Here is a 17,011-nt window from a genome sequence, read left to right as displayed (position 1 = left end):
CCTTCACGTCTGGGCGGGACAGGCAGCCGTGCTGACCGGCGTCAGGGGCTCTTTGCAGCCTTGATTCGGTCGCTGGAGGTCTTCTGTCTGAGTGCTGCCCCCAACCCTCCTCTCTGCCCCTCCCTGTCCCACCCCCCGGGGACCTCGCTGGTTCTCGCCCTCTGTCTGCCTGGAACCTGCGCTTACCCACTCCTGATGGTTCTGATTCCTCCTGCCCTGCGGCGACTCCCTGCGGAGGACATGTCCTGTGTCTGGGTCTCTCACTTTGGGGACTTCGAGGAGTGAGGCATGTCTGTGTTCAGATACCTGGCTGGACTCAGCCGCATCCCCACCGGGTCCCCTCCAGGCTAGGGAGCGCAGCTGTCAGTCCTGGTGATGGGATGACACGGGACAACCTTGGCTGTGGCTGTGACTGTGACTCGGGGTCCAGCCCCTCCACAGGTGTTATGGTGGCTCTGAGAGGCTGTCTAGCCCCTGTTTCTGAGCCTCCCCTCTGAGAGACTTAGACTCACCCACGGGGTGAGGCCAGAGCTGCCTGCAGGGGCAGCAGACTCCGGGGCTCCTTAGGGCTGGCTGGAGCCCCCGAGGGACATCCTGCCCTTATCTTCCTCCTTCCTGTCTCCTCCATGGCTCCTGCCCCTTCTTGATGGCCATGACCTTGAGCAAACACTGGCCTCTCTCTGAGCCTCAGTTTCCCATGTGAAGTGACAGGTGGAACCCGCATTCTGGGGCACAAAGCTGGACCTACCCCCATGTCCTGACCTGCCTGTGGCTCTGGTCAGCCCCTTTCCCCTGCAGGACTCTCCACGATGCCTTCTGGTCCACAGGGTTGGAGCTGGCCCCACCACAGTGACCACCACCTCCAGAGAGCCCTCAGGGGGCCTGGGCCGCTGCCCTCTCCGACCCACCCAGACCCAGTGGGCCCAGACCCAGCCCGTCCCCCTCTGACCTTCTCAGAAATGCCAAGGACGGATTCCAGCCGGGCCCTGTCTTGGCTTGATTGCTTGGTCCTTCCGCCCATGGCAGCCTTGCATGTTCACATGCTTGCCTGTGGGGCCGCCCAGCCCCACCCCTGCACCCTGTAGAAGGTCACCCCTCACCTGCCCTCCCTGTAAGGCCCTGTCCCCTCCCTCCTTCCCATAAACACTGAGCACTTACAGCAAGATCCTGCCTAGGGCTTACTGGTCAGTAGTTTAACTATAGCACTTCATGTCCCACGTCCCTGCCTGTGGGGCCACCCAGCCCCCACCCTTGCATCCTGTACCTGCCCCTCCCCTCCCTGGGGTGCCCTGTCCTGTCACTTCCTCCCTCCCACAGATGCGTGGCGCTTGTCATCCGAGGACTCCTCTGAAGCCCTGTCTCAGGCCCCTGCCCTCTGCCTCCTGGGGGCCCACAGGCCGTCCCTCCAGTGCTCCATACCCTTCCAGGTGAGTCTGTGGTGGGGTGGGCGAGGGGCGGCAAAGGGGACCTCAGGGCACGGGTGGCACTCACAGCCTCCTTTCCCTGCTCTGCCTCGGGGCAGCCCCTGCTCACAGGCCCTCGTGCCCGCCTTCCACCCCTGGCTCACAGCTCCCGCTGAGGGGTGGCAGCATGGGCGGGGGTGTGCCCAGAGCCCGTGCACTGGCCTGGGGGTGTTGGGCCCTCTACACTGAAACTGCAGGGACCGAGCTGGGGCTGCCTCCATGGGGCACTTGTGAGCCCAGGCCTGGCATGCTGGCAGGGAGGGAGAGAAGGCAGCCAGGCCCCGCCTGCGGGCTCAGGGGCTGTCTGGTGTGGACTGGGGTGACCCCCATGCTGGGGTCTAACCCCCATGAGCAGACAAAAGGAAGGGGCTCTCGGTGGACTGTGGACAGAGGGGCTGTGGGCTGCCCAGGTGGGGCATTGTGGGGCAGGAGGGAAGCTTGTATGCCCTGCGTCTCCTGCCCCTTTCTTTCGGGTGGGCTCTTCCATCCTTTGGAAGGAAGGGGGCCACTATGGTGGGACATGGGCCCAGGTAGGTCAGAGTCAGACTTGACCCTAGGGTCTCACAGCCTCCTGACCCCTGATAGGGACACTGAGGCTCAGGGCCCTGATGTCTTGATCAAGGTCACATACTGGGGCTTCCCTGGGTCCTGACCCCCTCCCAGCCTTGGACTTGGTACCCAGTCTCAATTCTCCCGAGGGCTTGGGAGGGTCTGACAGGTTCAAGGCGTAACTGCTCCGCCAGGCTCCAGCCTCACCCTCCACCACCAGCCCAGAGACCACCTGCATCTTGGATGCATGGTGGCCACGTGTCCAGCATGGCAGCACCAGACACTGTGGCCTGGGTGACATCAGGATGGTGACCCAGTTGGGGGAGGGGCTGTGGCAGACCTGACTTCAATCTGAGCTTGGACCACTTTGGGGACTCCCAGCCCGAGGCCCTTGTCTTTGGAGTAAGAGAGACTCTCTGTGGGCCAGGCCCAGGGTCACTCTTCCCCATGGACACAGCCTCCTCCTGGCTCACCTCCCTCCCCGTTAGCCTCCCCTGCACCCTCAGTCCTGCCCTGGGTCAGGCCTGCCCCTCTCCTGACCACTTCTGTCTTCTGTCTCCACCTGCCCCCAACCCCCACTGGGGCCAGAGTGACCCCTGCATCAGAGCAAACTCGGCCTTGTTGGTCCTGGGTCCTGCCTGGGGCTTGTTCCCTCTGGAGCCCTGCCCTGGCATCCAGTCTGGCCTTTGCCCCCCTCGGCCCTCACTGGGACGAGCACCGCCTCCTCCAGGAAGCCCTCAGCTCTGACTCCCTCTGGCATAAGCTCTCCCCTGTGGTGTCAGTGCCGACCCTCCCCTGCCCTGTTCCTCCTCCTCTGCCCTTTGTCTTCTCTTGCTGGGTCCTTCCCAAGTCCCCAACCTCAGGCTGTTAGTCCCAGTGTCCAGGTCTCTGCAGCTCTGAAGGCTCCTCTGTCTGTGACTGCCCTGCCCATCTTCTGTGCGGACTGGATTCCTCTACTCAGGGGAGGCAGGGGGCTGTGGGAGGCGGGGGTTGGGGACCAGAATATGTCCTCTGTGTCACAGCTCACTATGTGACCCTCACTGGCTGAGGTGTCCCTTGTGGCAATGGCCCTGTGACTGGGAGGCCCAGCACCAAGTCTTTGGTCACCCCAGTTCTCTCGGCACTCCTGAGCACTCTGTGGAGCAGGCCCTGCCCTGGGTCCGACCCTGAGTAGACTTCCTGGGGAGCAACAGCTGGCAGAGCCTGGCAGAGCTGGCCTGGGGTGGCCTGAAGCCCCAGGCCCACCTCAGCCCCCGCCAGCCCTGGGGGTGTTGTGAGGTGCTCACTCTGAAGAGAACCAAGTAAAAATTATAAGTTTTAACAGAGTCTTTATTAGCCGGCCGGCGACTGCCTCCCCAGGTATTCTGGTTAGAGAGCAGCCCCGAGCCTTGGTTTGGTGGAGTTTATAAAGGCAAAAACCACATCCCATTGGCACATGGGTTAGTGCAGATGTAGAAAGCAAGCTAGGTCACAGAAGCCAAAGTGAGCAGTCAAAGCAGCCAAGCATAAAACTTCCCACAGGATATTGTTCCTGTTTTTATGAAAAGGTCAGTGGTTTCTCAGGTGGGGGGGGGCTAGTCTGACAATTAAAATGGAGTTCCTACCTAAGATGGCATTGGTAATGTTCAGGGTTCTCTGTTACAGGGGACATGCGATTGCTGCAGCCTGGAGGCCTGCAGCTGAGGCTGCCTGGGGCCAGGGGTCTCCTCTCCAGAGTGGCCCCAAATTGCACCTGCTCCTGAGTGAGCCTGGTTGCTCCTGAGCTCTGCGCTCAGGTAGGAGATGTGTGCACCTCACCAGGTACCCAGATGAGCTGAGGATGCCCCACAGCAGCCTTCATCTGGCAGCCCCGGAAGCCCCAGGTAAGACGGGTAGCCACCTTCCCAAGGGACACAGACACGGTGCAGGTGAGGAGTCAGCCTGGCCTCAAGTGCCTGAGAATTTCCAAAGCCCCACTGTCTTTAAGGCTTTGTACTGATCCGTAACTGGCTCAGTTTCACAATATTCTTTAGGTACCTGGACAATTGAAGAGTACAAAACTTGGAGTCACCCGCTGGTAAGACCTTCCTGCTCCCCATCCCACTGAGTGGCCATGGTCTTGAAGGACTGGAGATGTTTGGTGTGTCGTGTGGTCAGTGTACTGACATTATTTTGAAGAAATGAAAAAACTGTGAATACAGATGCTCAGTATCTCAAGATGCCTCCGTCCCCTCCGTTCTGATGGTGACAGTAATTACTCTGGTCATTGTCATCAACAGGATGTTTCTGCTTTTCCCTCAAACTCACCATCAAGAGCTGCACTTCAAGCTGCAAATTGGACGTGGAGTCTTTGGCAGGAAACAAGCAAAGAGCTTCAGAGCCGTGCCAGTCCCCTGAGCCACTGAGACTGCAGGGGCTGGACTTGGGACACGGGCTGCCCAGGATCCTTGGCCACCATCCCCATGAGCCCACGTGCAGACGGAGCCACACCTTCTTGGATCTCGGCACAGAAATGGCACGGGACTGCTCATCCCGGGAAGCACAGTCACAGCTGAGACTAAACAGACCAAACTGACGGGCTCCTGAGGGCTCATCTGGTTATAAGCCTTTTTCTTATCCTCAATCCTTGCTTTAACAGCTTCCATTTGTTGAAATCGGAGTAAAACATCTTAAATGGTTTTGTTTCGACTTGTCCCTTAAAATTTAGAAACATCTCATTGAAGGTCTCAATAGAGATGGCAAGTGAAAAAATGGCCTAAAAGTTGAGTGATTCTCTAGTAAATCTTGTTAAGTTGGCCTTGACAAGATGACTCAAAACATTGGTACTGCATCAGCTAACTGTCTTTACTAAACCTGTTTACTCTCCGTGACCTCGTGGTGTCTATATGAGCTGAACAATCTTCTCTTCCTATCAGGATAAAAGTGTCTAAATCAGACTCGTAACTGTGAGAGAGACCTCAGGCAGTGAGGTCTGACAAGCCCACCGTTAAGGGACAAGGGCTTTGTCAGATGTGGAAAGGAGGCCTCCAAGTTTGTCCCCTCCCTGCCGAGAGCCCGACCTGGCTCTGCTGTGCCCTGTGGAATCCCAGCTGGGACAGCTGTTGGACACCACAGAAGGGAGGAGCCCCTGTGGGCACACGCACTGCCATGGAGCCTGCGGAGCAGAACCAGGTCGCTCTGCGTTTCTGATCATGGCCCCGAACAGCCCCTGGAAACTTCCACCCTACGCTCTGCTTCTGTGAGTCTGACTTCTCCAGACTCCACACGAGTGAGACCATGTATTTGACATTCTGTGCCTGCTATCTGTCACTTCACATGGCTGAAACTGGGGGACAATATGTTGTCACAAATCACAGGATTTCTTGCCTTCCTAAGGCCGAATAGTATTCTGTTGTGAGTCTGTACCTTTTTCTTTATTTTTCCACTGTATATCAGTGACTGTAAGTAATGCTGCACTGAACTCGGGAGAACAGATGTCCCTTCAGCATACTGGCTTCTGTCGCTTTGGGTGTATGTCCAGCAGTGGGGTTGCTGGATCACATGGGAGCTCAGTTTTAACCTTGAGGAACCTCTGTTCTCTTGTCCATGACAGCCGCACGATCTTACATTCCCACTGGGGTCCCTCTTTCTCTGCATCCTTGCCAGTGCTGGTTATCTTTTGTCCCTTCAATCATAGCTATTCTAACAGCTGTGAGGTGACATGCCATTGTGGTTTAGTCTGTCTTTTCCTGATGTGGAAGATTTGCTCATAAAGCTGTTGCCCATTCTGTCATCTTTTGAGCAACGTCTATTCCGTTCCTTTGCCCATTTTTAAAAATCAAGTTACCTGTTTTCTTGCTATTAAGTTGTTCTCTCTGTATTTTGGAGGAGAGCCCTTGTCAGGTGCCTGTCTGCAGGTGCGTGCTCCCCGCCCGCAGGTCCTCCTCACTCTGAGTCGTGTGCAGGAGCTCTTCAGTTGGGGACAGTCTCATTTCTGCACTCTTGCCGTTGTTGTCTGAACTCTTGAGTGATATCCAAAAAATCACTGCCTTGACCCATGTCCTGGTGCTTCTCCCCTGTGTTTTCTTCTAGTACTTCTTTCACTTCAGGTCTCACTTTGAGTCTTAAGTCCATTTTGAGTTGGCTTCTGTATGTGGTGTGAGATAAGGGTCTAAGTTCCTCCTTCCACACGCATGTCCGGCGTCCCCAGCACCCGCTGCCGAACAGACTGCCCTCTCCCCTCTGTGTGTTCTTGGAAACTTGGTGGAAAACCAATTGAGCATGAATGTGTGGACTTGTTTCTGGGCTCTCCAGTTCCATGGGTCCCCATATCTGTTTTTTTCTGGCAGCGCCAGACTGTTTTGATGACCGCAGCTTTGTACGGCACGTACTGTAAAGTTCAATAGTGTGATGCTTCCAGCCCTGTTCTTTCTGTTCAATTGTTTTGGCTTTGGGGGATGAGGGGGTCTTTTGTGGTTTCATATGAATTTTAGGATTGCTCTTTGTATGTCAGTGAGAAATGTCATTGGAATTTTGACATGGATTACATCGAATCTGTACACTGTCCAAATATCCACGCTACCCACCACAACGTTAATCCTTCTTCCAATCTGCAGACACAGGGTATCTTCCCATTTGACTCTTGTTGAATTTTTTTCATCAGTGTTTTCTGGTTTTCGGTTTATAGATCTCTCTCCTACTTCCTTAAGTTTATTCATAAGTAGTTTTCTTTTGTAGCTATTACGAATGGAATTGGATTCCTGATTGTTATTTTTTGGATATTGTGTTATTGTGTAGAAACACTACTTTGTTGGTGTCTTCATTTTGTATTCTGCCACTTTGAATTTATTAGTTCTAACAATTTTTTGATGAAGTCTTTATGAGATTGCGTTGTCAGGAAATGGTATTTAACTTTTTCCTTTTCCATTTGGAGGCCTCCTATGTCTTTCTCCTACCTAATTGCTCCAAATAGGACTCCGGTGCTGTAGTGAATAGAAGGAGGAGTGGGCATTTGTTTTGTTCTGATTTTAGAGAAAAAGCTTTCAACTGTTCAGTGTTGGCTATGACGTTGGCTGTGGGCTTGTCACATGTGACCTTCATCGTGTAGAGGTCCTTTCCACACCTAACTTGTTGAGTCTTTATCATGAAAAGATGTTGAGTTTTTCTGTCTTGATGATCGTGTGGTTTTTGTCCCTCATTCCGTTAACATGTTCCTCATTCTTGAAGGACAAAAGATTCTAGATTTGCAGAGCCGACCCAGTGCCCAGCTTTGTGGAGGAAAAAGGTGAACTTTCACACACTCTACATGTTTCTCTTTTTTTCTGTCCATATAATAACCAGACAAGAGGAGCGATACTCTTCCCTTTCACTCTGACACTGTAGTTTGTGCAGCAGCTGTGATCCTGTCTGAGGGGACGCCACCGTCAGTGCTGTGACATATCTCCTTCTTCTGTTACTCTATTTCCCTACATCTGGCTTTTTTTTTTCTGACTATACATCCTTGCAGGGATATATTTGAATGGCAAAAATAACTGCAAAGAAGTTACATGGGTCATTTAAATGTAGTGGATGGTTCTAAGATGAAACACATGACTAAAAACATCGGGCACTGAAGTTTTCAGTCCTAAGAGTACATGGCCATCAAACAGAAGTTTTAAAATGCTGGGTTTAATTAGGAATACCATGATGAACTAAACACACATGGACTGACACACAGTGTGGAGCCCCAGCTCCGTGTGCAGGGCCTGGAAGCCACGGCCCCTGGGCACAGATGAGCACCCCACCCTCCAGACCTGGTCTCTCAGTCCCGTTTCCCACCACGGGGACTCCTGAGAGAAACAGCTTCACGTCTTGGGTAAGAAAAGTAGGACACCTGGGCTGCCTTTTGTTCCAGCAGCCAGGGAAGTGACCAAAGGCTCATGAGGGCAGGTCGACGGTACCAGAGTTCACCATGAAGACTCTGCCGGCCAAACCCTGAACAAGAGTTTCAAATCGATGACTGTCCCTGAAGCACGTTCAGTGAAAACTCACCTCTGCAGTGATACTAATGAGAAGCAGAGTATATAAAAGGACCAAAGCCAGACCATAGATGACAAGGTACTCTGACCCCAAACCCCCCACCCATTGGTGCAGAAAGGTCAGGCCTTGGTCAAGGATGGCACCTTCCCCTTTTTGCCCCTGCTTTGGTGAGACCCGTGTGGACACTCCAGGAAGCCTAGTACGTTCCCCCAGCCACCACGCAGGGCGTCCTGCTCCCCATCAGCCGCCTCCAGCCCCAGGCCAGCAGCTCCTCGGGGTATCCCTGAGCCTGCCCTTCCCACCTGTCCTGCTGGCCGCAAGTCTTGGCCAAACATGGTGACAGGTGACCCCCCCGTCCGAGCAGCTCTGAATGAACAGCCTCTGTGGGCGCTGACTGGGCAGTGGTTACTGATCTCCGCGCTGAAAGACAGGCATACTGCCAGCATAGGAGATGGCTATCATACATTTCTTACTCTGATAATGGGAAGTTGCAGGGAAAGATTTTTTTTGAGAAAAGCAGCAGTGTGATTTGTCTCAAGTGATGAGGTGAAGTTCTACTTTGAAGTTCGGCAGAATCATGGAGTTATAAAATCACAACTGGCAACCCTCAGTAAGAAAATTGAATCAGGCAAGGATCACTGATGGCTGCTGGAGCCATCAGGTAACCCTTGGCCGGGAAACAGAATGTTTGCATGCAGGGTACCTGCTCAGTTGCAGGTAGCAACATACATGCACAGCAAGAGGCCTGGAGGTCCCTACTGTATTAGTCTGGTTTTGTTGCTTATAACAAAATACCTGAAACTGGGTAATTTATAAAGAAAATTGAAATTTATTGCTTACAGTTTCTGAGGCTGGGAAGTCCAAAGTCTATCTGGTGGTGGTGACAGTGAGCCAGGGGTCTCACATTGCACGATGGTAGAAGGGGGGAGAGAGAGAGAGAGAGAGAGAGACTCTCCTCTTCTTTTAAAGCCCTCAGAACCACGCCCCTGACCACCATTTTTAATCCATTCACTACAGCAGTCCTGCGATCCAACCACCTCTTCAAGGCTCCGCCTTTCAATTACCATAATAGGATTTCCCACCCACTTAACAGGGACAGTGAGGGCCAAGTTTCTAATACATAAAACTTGGGGAGTGCAGTTCAAGCTCCATTGAGTTCTGGGGGGACATAATTCAATCCACTACACCTACCTAATGGGCAACAGTTCGTGCCCTGCCATGATGCCACGTGCAGCTCACATTGCCGATGGAGCTTCTTGCCAAAAATGTTAACTCTGAACCATCCAGTCTTTAAATCTTCCAGTTGGTAGGAAATACAGGGATCCAGGAACAAGTTAGAGGAAGCCTTAAGAAACCACTTGTAAAATTCTGAATTGGGACTTCTACAAGACAAATGGCCTAGTATCTTCAAAAAGACCATGACAAGAAGTAAACAGCTGCTAATGGTAGGGAGACTGATTTCATTCTGGAAATGGCAGAGCAGCTTGTGTCAGAACAGGACTCTGGGTGATGACAGTTATAGACTCTGGCCAGACAGGAACGGCAATGTTCAGAGGGCACTGACTGCCACCAACAGCTGGCAGAAACCAAGAAGCCGCCATCCTTAAAGACGGTCACAAAGGAGGCGGGCAGTGCTTCTCACCACTGTCACCTGGGGCCACTTCCTGTCCGCATCACTGCGCTGCAGAAGAGAGTTCAGTCAGAAAGCCAAGGTCTCACCAGGATGAACGTGCAGAGGTCAGAGTCTGCCCAGCATCTGGAAATTGAGGGGGCACAATTCTGGAATAAAGGGAGTCACAGAGGAAGACCACCCCAAATCTGCACCCAGAACATCCTTCAGTCCACGTGTGACTGCTGAACTGTGCATGGGCAGGGGAGGCAGCAGATGCTTCACAGAAGAAGATGCGCTCAGGTTCTCTGTGGGCTCACAGGTCCCTTGACCAAAGCAGCACAGTGTGCCGTGCTCAGACTGTGACCGAAGCCACAGGAGCTGCAGAGAGACCCGCCTGTGCCCCACATGACCCTTTACTGGCCCTCAGAGGCCAGCGTTCCCGATCAAAGCACAAAAACCAACTCCAGTGGAGGTAGAGCCTTTTAGTCCAAAACATCACGGTTAACTTCAAGAGGGGAGGCCCATTAGCTCAGCTGGTCAGAGCGCAGCTTTATCACCCGGAGGTCACGGGTTGGGATCCCTGTACCAGCCAGCTGCCAAAAATACCATAAAGGAGTTAAAGGACAAGGACAGACACTGAGAAGACGTGTGCATGACATAAAATCACACAGCATCCAGATGCATACAAGACTCCTGTCCATACGCAAGAGACAAACAATCCGGTTGGTAACAGCAAAACTATTTCTTAATCGCTACGCAAACAGAAGAATTCAGAATGTGCAATAAACAGAATATGAGAATATGATGGTCAGCGTTACACTATGTAAGGTGGACGCAAAATGGAACAGGAAGACAGAATTTGTTACGCACTAGGTTGGCATTGAGAACGAACCCCAAGCTCTCCGTGGCCGTCCTTCCAGACCCCAGGGGCTGGTCAGCTGCGGCAGGACTCCACACGCACAGTGACATGATGTGATACTCTTCTGCATCGCTAATGGGCTGGGGTTTTCTTTGTTTGGTGTTTGGCTGTTTGTTTTTATGTTACCTATTTAGCACCTCAAGCAGGTAAAGGGTGACAGGGTCCTCCGATGCTGGGGTCTGGGTGAAGGAGGGAGACCACACAGCAGAGACCCTCCTGACAGGTGCCAGGTAAGACTCCAGACTCTTCTGTGCATCATGGGGCATTCCTGGCCTCACAGCATCTCTTGCACCCTGACCCTGTGCCAGCCACCCTGGGTCCCCCAGCCCACTTCCCGCAGCTGGGGGTGGGGACCCACTCTCTGTTCCACCAGATGCCATGCTCGTGCGGCTCTGTGGCTCATTTTCCAACACTGAGGACTGACATCCAGAGGGCCGGAGATCCGAAAGTCAGGGCAGCCTGAGGTCGGCTCAGATGGGCGTGTCAGGGGCACTGCCTGAGTCCCCACGGGGCCCAGAGTCCAGCTCCATCCTGGGCTGTTCGTCTTGTGGGTCCCGAGGGCTCATCCCGCCTTCTCTGGCCAGCCCAGCGCTGGGTATGAGAAAAGCCTGAGGATGGCTCGTGGGCTCAGCCACCAGGGGAGGCAGAGGCTTCCAGAGGGTGACTAAAGCCCCACTGGCCCGCCCCAGGAAGCCTACATTTTGCTTTGTCCCGAGAGGTGATTGGGGCTTCTCTCCAGGAAGGGGGCCACGGTGGGAGGTGACCCTGGCCTCCTCTGCAGTTGGAGGGTCTGGGCTCATCCCGTTAGATGACGGAGTGGCTCTCGTTTCAGCCTGGGACGGTCACCCCTGTGGGGAGACAGCAACGGGCACGAAGCTACCGTGACTGCGGGGTTCAACTCGCAGTCACACCTGTGCCAGGTCATCGCCCGGACCCCGACATATGCACGACGTTCGTTTGTCGATTACAGCTTCGCGGAGCGCGCGGGTCAATGGAGAACTTGAAAAAGTCCCTCGTGCATTCAGCCATTGCCAAGAACGTGGGAAGCGACAGAAGCCAGAAAATGCATGAAACAGGGAATGTGTGAAAAGCCGTAAAATCCCAAAGCTGTGTAAGCCCAGAGTTAAAGGCCGGCGCGACCCACGCGGCACCGCCCCGAGCCCCGCGCTCGTCCGCGTCCGCCTTGTCGCCGCCGGTGCGCTCGCCACGGCCCGTGTGGCCCGCAGGGACCCGCCGGCCCGGGCCGCACAGCGCCTGGAGCAGGGCGGGACCGGCGGGGACGTGGCGGGGAGGAGACGGCGGGTGGGGGGACGTCCCCGGGTCCCCGGCTCCCCGCCCTGGACTGCGCCGCTCGGGCCTGCGTCCCAGGGGCTCTTGGCGCCGGTCGTTCCGCCCTGGGCTGTGCACATGGCCTGGGCCACCTCGCCTGGCCGCGGGCCGGGGACTTGGGGGCGGACGAAGTGGAGGCGCCGCTGGGACCCGGGGAACGGGGTGCGGTCAGAAGAGCCCCCTCCCAGGGAAGGCGCGTGTCCCAGGCGACCCCTGGTCTACCCCTTCCCCCCACCTCACCCGCGCGGGCCCCGTCGGACTCCAGGGCAAATGGGGACAGACGTAGGACGGCAGCCGGGTCCCGCCTCCTGGGCCCCTTGCCCCTCCAGCGTGGGACTTCCCCGAGGGGTTCAGTGGGTGGAAACGGCTCCTGCGGACGTCCTGGTCTGGGGCATCCGAAGTGTCTGCACTGGGGAAGGCACTTAATTCCTGTGTGATTGACTGAATAAAGGAAGGTGCGTTAGGAGCCACTGCAGCCACCTCCACTCTGGGCCTGGCTTTCAACGCTGTTCCCCGCCTCCCCCTGTAGGTGTGTTTTCCAATCCAGTCTTCCCTCCGGGGTGTGCAGACCTTTCCAAAGGGCTCACAGGTGCCATCAGCTCGGAGGGAGTCGTTGTCCAGCCTGTCATATGAACTCTTCCCTAAAACCCACGGCCCTCAGACAGCCCCTGGGGACCAAGGGTGCTCTCCTGTCCTTTCACCTTGCACTTCCCAAAGGCTCATTGTTCCTTAGTGAAAAATTTTCCACAGCGAAAAACGAAAGACAATTTACAATTTGCTTTAAGATAGATAAAGCTTTTTCTAAGCAAGTCACAACAAAACCAAGATAGTGGTCAGTCTTGTTCTCTCTTGCACGTATTTCATTTAAGAATAGACTTAGAAGGGCCGGCCCCCCGTGGCTCACTCGGGAGAGTGTGGTGCTGATAACACCAAGGCCACAGGTTCGGATCCCATATAGGGATGGCCGGTTGCACACTTGGGAGAGCGTGGTACTGACAACACCAAGCCAAGGGTTGAGATCCCCTTACCGGTCATCTCTCAAGAAAAAAAAGGAATAAACTTAGAGTTGAAACTGGATATTTTGACCCTAGTTGAGTAAATGACAGCAATGACAAATTTTTCACCTGACATCAAGGAAAGTTCCATTGCTAAGGCAGTGACCCCAGAGGGAAAGACAGTGAGCGCATCAGAAGAAATGTTGAAGGAGTCAGCTCCCTAGTGCAGCCTTGCTCCCTGAAGACAAGGCAACTGCATTTGGCACGTCTCATCTTCCAGGTAGAACTCAAGGGAGATGGCCACCATGGGGACACTTGGGGAGTCTACAGGTGTGATGGAGTTTAAATGTCCACAGGGCAGGAGGTCAGAGCAGGAAATTCAGGAACAGCCTGCAAGTGGTGAGCCTGAGCCCGGGAAGACAGACTGAAATGTCACTTATTGTTGCCCCTGACCTTGGTAATGAGGGTGTCAGAAATTGGGAGTCCTTCCTCGTGGAGCTGGACACACACCTGGTCCAGGAGTCAGATCAGCTGAAGGTGGAGCAGGTGCAGGCCCGGCTGTAGCCGCACATCAGTGAGGTGCATCAGCCAGTCAGCAGTTACTTACATGTGAGGCTGCTTCCCTTCAGCCTTCCGTATCTGCCTTAAAGTCTATTTCATCTAATATCGATATGGTTACACTGGACTTTGTTGACCTAAAAAGAAACCGAGGCCAACTACACATAGCAAGGATTTATTGAGCCAATATGACGATTATAACCAGGGAGATGCATGTAACAGGTCGCCCTGAGAAATGCACTCTGCAGAGGGCCAGCCGAGCTCAGCATTTTACAATCACAAGAAGGGGGGTGGGGGAATCAAAGGGGACAGGAAGGACAGCCCTCCTAATCACTTCATCAGTTTTTCTATTCATTGCACGTGGTGTGTAGGTTTGGAATTGTTGTTAGATTAAGGTAAGGGTTACAAGAAGCATCTTAGGTTATTTTATGGCTTTCTGGTGGCCTTATGTCTACTTCTAAGTAAAATGGTCTCATAAGACTTTTCTGGCTTATCCCAAATTTCCCAAGGCTCTATAATTTAGCTGACTGGTCAGAGCAGATTTATTATCAACTTCTATTTCCTATTTGCGTTACATATAATCTTCCATTGTTTTGCTTTTAACCCTTATGTATCTCTACATTTTGAATGTGTGTCTAATAAGAGCAGTAGATTGATTTTTAATCTAACCAGACAATCTGTGTTTTGTAAATTGAAAATTTATTCCCTTTATAGTTTATGTAATTAAAATATAGTTGGGTTTAAATCTAACATCTTACATTCTGCCTTCTATTTGTCCTATAATTAATTCTTTTCCTCATCTGTGTCGTCTAATATAGATTTTCTCATTCCATTTCTTCTACCTGTTTTTATTTAAATATTCTGTTCTGTAACTGTTACACTAAAATTTTAAAAATTTACACTTAACTTATCAAAGTTTAAAGTCAATCAAAACCTTTCTCGCTTCCCATACAAAAGGATTTTTGGAAACATTAACTTCACAGCCTTCCTCAAAAGTTATTATTGTTTCATTTTTACCTTTGTCTTGTTTTAACTCCAAAATATTCTAGTATAATTATTAGCATTAATATGTGACTTTTCATTTAGATTTTCCCACATATTAATCACTTTCTCTGTGCTTTATTTTTTCTTGTATCAATGTCTGCTTGAAGTACATCCTTTAGAATTTGCTTTAGTATATGGAGGGTTAGAAATCTTGATTGTCATTTGATTTTAGAGTAGGGTTTTTAGGTAAATGCATGTATGGGGCAAAAGCCCTCGGGTAGGAGTTGATGGCCTATAGCCAGAGGGCAAAAGCCCACCTGATCAACTCTAATCACTGCTTAGGTATGGGATTATATACTTTAATGATTTTAGAGCTAACAGGTGGTTGTCACACCGATACTGTTAAGAGATTTTAAGAATTGCTGAAGGGAAAGATGTGAAAAAAATATTTGCTAGGGGCAAGCTGTCTGTTTGGGGAAACTTTATTTTTTATTTTATTTTTATTTTTAGAGGATGACCAGTAAGGGGATCTTAACCCTTGACTTGGTGTTGTCAGCACCACGCTCTCCCAAGTGAGCCATGGGCCAGCCCTATATAGGGATCCGAACCCGTGGCCTTGGTGTTATCAACACCACCCTCTCCCGAGTGAGCCACAGGCCGGCCTCTGGGGGAAACTTTAGAGACGATTGTACTTAGATTTTATCATAAGAATGTAACTTTTGCTTAAGGAGAGGTTATACTTTAGATAATGAGCCAGTTTGACCAACTTAGCTTTTCACTAATTGTACTTTGGAATGCCACATCGTTAATTTTACTGATGTTACTAGTGTCCATTGTTTAAGTATAATTAGCCACAGATAACTTTGTAACACTGCCCATGTCCCCGTGTCCTTTTGTAATGATTGAATCAATCAACTGAATTTTCTTGTGAAACTTCCTTGTCTTTACGATAAAAACAGAAGCTGACTTTGGCGGCTGTACCCAGTTTTCTCTGGGATGCAGACCCTTCCGGCTTCTCAACGCATTCATGGTGCTTTGAGTGATCCTTTTTTAAAAAAAAATCTCCATTAGAGGGCCGAGCCCGTGGCGCACTCTGGAGAGTGCAGCACTTGGGAGCGCAGCGACGCTCCTGCCACGGGTTCGGATCCTATATAGGAATGGCCTGTGCACTCACTAGCTGAGTGCCGGTCATGAAAAAGACAAAAAAAAAAAAAAAAAAAAAAAAATCTCCATTAGACAGTGAGAAGTGTAACATTAGTGTGAATGTTAGGTCACGAAAAAGACAAAAAAAAAAAAAAAAATCTCCGTTAGACAGTGAGAAGTGTAACATTAGTGTGAATGTTAGTTGCAAACTGTTTTTTACTGAAACTATCTTTATTTGGCCCTAATTTTTGAACGATACATTTGATAGTTAGGTTGGCAATTGTTTTCTTTCAGTACGTTAAAGATAAATTCCCTCTAGCTTCTGAATTTTATTGTTGTTAAAAAAATCAGTGATCTCTCTAACTGCTACTTCCTCTTCTTGCCTCTGAGTGTTTTTAGATCTTTGGTGTCTTGGGTGTTCTACAACTTCGTTGTGAAATATCTAAGTGTAGATTTATTTTTATTTAGTCTGCTGAAATCTGTATTTTGTACCTGTATATTGTTATTTATCTATTTTAAAGAACTTTCAGACATTAGCTCTTAAAATGCTTTGCTCTGGTGCAGTTCCTGTTCTCTTTGGGGACTCAAATTACACCTATGTGAGACTTTTTCACCTGCCCTCTGTCTCTTCTTTTCACTATTACTTTTTAGTTCTATTCTAAATAATTTATTCTGATATATCTCAGTTCATTGATTTTTCTCTTCACCTGTGTCTAATCTACAGTTACCTTGTCAATTGGGGTATATGTTTCTATACTTTTCAGTTCTAGAATTTCTGTTTGATTCTTTTTCATATATGCCATGTGCTCTTTGTAGTTGTCAGTTCTCTGGTGAAATTTTCAAGCTCGGGTCTGCCCCCCCGCCCCCCGAAAACAGAATAAGTGTAGTAGTTTTAAAGTTTGTGTCTAATTAAACCAATATCTTGGGTCTCTATAGGTCTAATCCTTTTGTCTGTTTGGTTCTGTTGTTTGTTTGTTTATCTCATTCATTGCAGGCCTGTTTATCTTTTATTATGTATTGGATAAATCCTTTGTAGAAATAACTTGAAGCTTAGGTCATTCTTTTCCTGCAGAAGAATTTCAATTGCTCCCTTCAGGTGCCCAGTAGAAGCACTAACAATAATTTCAGAGCTTGAGATTTTCATGCAAATTCTTCCTAAAAGTGCGTTTCAGTCTTTCTGAAGGCTGATTTACTTCCAATTTACCCTCACTTCTAGGGTGCAACCCTTTGAGATCCCAGCCCAAAGCAGCAGATGTCTTACCTGGATCCCCAATCTTGATGGGCTATGACTTTCTGTTGATTATTTGTTGCTGTATGAAAAATACCCCAAGACTTAATGGCTTAGATTGAAAAGATTTATTATTTCTTATGATTCTGAGTGTGGGCTGGGCTTAGCTGGATGGTTTTCCTGGGGTTTTTTGGCTTAGGTTCCTCATGCAGCTGCGTTCAGCTGGGAGCCCAGCTGGAGATGGAATGTCTGTGA

Source organism: Cynocephalus volans, chromosome 3 (genome assembly GCF_027409185.1).
Source record: "Cynocephalus volans isolate mCynVol1 chromosome 3, mCynVol1.pri, whole genome shotgun sequence".
Lineage (NCBI taxonomy): Eukaryota > Metazoa > Chordata > Mammalia > Dermoptera > Cynocephalidae > Cynocephalus > Cynocephalus volans.
This window is presented reverse-complemented; position numbering follows the sequence as displayed.